The 2,747-nt window shown below is 54.7% G+C and overlaps 1 protein-coding gene across 1 annotated transcript in view; it reads left to right on the top strand.

Moving 5' to 3' along the window:
* The window catches only part of UNC45A (unc-45 myosin chaperone A), a 10,764-nt gene that overhangs the window by 6,674 nt on the left and 1,343 nt on the right, over positions 1-2,747 (top strand). The gene's annotated exons all lie outside the window — the stretch shown is intronic.

The raw sequence follows: 2,747 nt of genomic DNA, 5'->3' as shown, positions 1-2,747 counted from the left end.
GTGCGGGCCCGGCGGCTGGTGCTGGGCACGGAGCACGCCCTCGCGCTGGGCGCCGCCGGGGAGGTGTTCTCCTGGGGCGGTGGCAGGTGAGCAAGGCTGTGCGGGCACAGGGGGCTGGAGAGGGACGGCGGCGGGTGGGCCTGCAGGGAGCTCCGGGACAAGCACGGTGCTGGTGGGAGGCAGAGAGAACGATGATGGGGGATGCAGAAGGGATGTGGGGGATACAGGGGGAGTGCAGGTGAAAGCGTGTCAGAATGGGGGTCACCTCAGGGGCTGAGCCCCCATTAGCCTGCGCACACTGCCTGGGGCCAGCATATGCCTCCTGACTTTCCCCTGGGGATGGACTTGGGAATGTTACCTTACAGCTGAGAGAAGTATTGGGGTACAGCTGCAGGTGCCCAGTACTCACCCACATGCTGATGGGATCTGTCCCTCACCACAGCCAGGTTCCCCGGCACAGGCATCCCAAATCAAGGCTTCTCTTGGGGGGCACTGGCCTTGCCATGCCCCTGTTCCCACTGAGTCCACCCTCGCTGGCCCCATGGGCAGCCCTGTCTCATCTCCGGGCACTGGGTCTCTGGCTACTGACTCTGGTCTCTGCTCTGACTTTTGGCTCCCTCAGGGCAGTCTCCGAGGATGCTTGGGTCTCTGTATGACCATCAAGGTCCCTGCTCTGTCCCTGCTCTTCTGTAGCTTGCCACACAACACCAGCTGGCAGCAAAGCTCTTGTGTTTCTGAGCTGGAGATGGATTCCATCAGTCTGTGACAGTTCAGTGCCAGGTCCCTCTGGTTCAGCCTGTGGAGGGGAATGAACCCCTTGGGAAAACCCTCCAGCCCCAGCGCCCCGTGTCACCTGCCAGCAGCTGAACTCGGGTGCATTTAACGCCTGGTGGCACCGCTCAGTTTATTCTCACAAAGGTGTTTCTTCTTGTATTTGTTTTGGTTTAGGGTAAATTTTGGGAGGAAATTTCTGAGTGGGGTTCTTTTAGAAAGTAAATTCAAGTGGCCTCTCCCCTAAATTGGTTTGGGGAAAGATTTCTTTGGGGAAAAGTGGAAAAAACCTGTTTATTAAAATAAGCAAAGAATTCACAAGTATAAAAAAAGAGTAATATTAAACAAAGAAAAAATTTTTGCTGTTCTGAAGAGATGGCAAATTTAGAGAGGTTTTTCTGTGAGGTGTAGATTGGCTTGCTTAGTCTTTTATTAGACTTTGTGGCTCTGGAATGCAGCATCCTATGCTTTGGGGAGTTACAGGTGTGAGCTCTTGGTGTTCTTTTGGGTCTTCAGTTTAGAGTAGGTTTGAACAGTTCTAAGAAAAAGAAAACTCATAGTCTAGGGAACTTCACTGCCTCAGCTAGCTAAAAAAATACTAACTAAAAAGCAAAGGAGAGCTTTCTCCTGCTGTCTGTTTGTGCTGCAGACAACACAGTCTAGCAGAATGATGTGGGGGAGTGAGTGCAGCTTTTGAAAACAAACTCTGTGTTTCTTTTTTCCTCCTTTTGCTCTCAGAACCAGTCTTTAAAGCACAGAACTTAATATCCAGCATAAAGAAAACAGGTGGCTGGGGGTATAAGCATCATAAAGTCACTCTGGGACAGCAGTTCATTAGGGGGTTGTCTGTGCATTTGCTGCCCCAGTCAGGTGCTGGAGAGCCCAGCCACAGGTGCCCCGGATCCCTGAGTTCTGCTGGTGCCTGATGAGGCTTGGCCACGGGAGCTGCTTGTTCTCAGCTGTAGAGTGGAAGGGTTGCTCTGTTCCTCTTTGCTACTTAAGGAATACAAACCCAGCACTGCTCATCTTTCACAGAGCTGGGTGCCCTGGCCCAGTGCCCTCCCTGTTCTCATCGCTCAGGAGCGCTTCCTGCCCCAGTCCCTGCTCCTCGCTCGCTGGCTCTGGGCTAGCTGGTGGCAAACACAACGCTCAGTTTACATCAGAAGTTGTTGCTTTGCCAGCACTGCATTATTTGGTCCTTCTTGCCTTCCCTTCAGAGGAAAGGTTTCTACATGTGGGGATATGTACTTGAGGATAAACTTTTTTGTAGCTTGGTTATTCAGCACATCTGAGAATCCTCTCACGCCTGCCTGTGCCAGTGTGCCCTGCAGTGTGGCAGCTGTGCTGTGTGGTAGCCAGGTGGTGGCCCAGCTCACCCCTGTGTAGCCCCTCTCCTACTGCTGGCTGTGGTGCCCATTACCCTCTGGTGAGGGAGTGCCCAGAGCCAGTTTCCTGTTGCAGCAGGCCCTTCCCTGCCCCTCAGCTCTCAGTGTGTCTGCCTCAGTCCTCTGCAGATTCCATATGGAATGTGAACAGCCTTTCCAGTCCCGAGCTGTCACACTGAAGCTCCCCAGACCAAACAGGCACCACTCTGCAGCTGAGCTGCTCCTCTCACCCCTGCAGCTCCTGCCAGCCCCTCCTGCTTCTGCCCATCTTTGACAACTAAAGCAATTAAAGCCCCTGGTGCTGTGTCCCACTGCTGCCCACCCACCCCTGGCTGTAGCTGGTGGTCTGGTGCTGGGCATCATTCTCCCCCTGGCGTTTGGTTTTTCCTGGGGTTAATTCTGCTCAGCTGTGGCTGTTCCCTCAGCTGCTCGGGCTCTGCCAGCCTGTGGCTGGGTTGGTGGCAGCAGGAAGGGCTTGGTGGGGTCTGTGGGCAGGAGGCAGGAGCTGGAGGCGGTGGGCTGTGTGCGTGTCTGTCTGTGTCCCTGCAGGCACGGGCAGCTGGGCCACGGGCAGCTGGAGGCAGAGCTGCA

This window comes from Geospiza fortis, unplaced genomic scaffold (genome assembly GCF_000277835.1).
Source record: "Geospiza fortis unplaced genomic scaffold, GeoFor_1.0 scaffold2, whole genome shotgun sequence".
NCBI classification, from domain to species: Eukaryota; Metazoa; Chordata; class Aves; order Passeriformes; family Thraupidae; genus Geospiza; species Geospiza fortis.
This window is presented reverse-complemented; position numbering and strand designations above follow the sequence as displayed.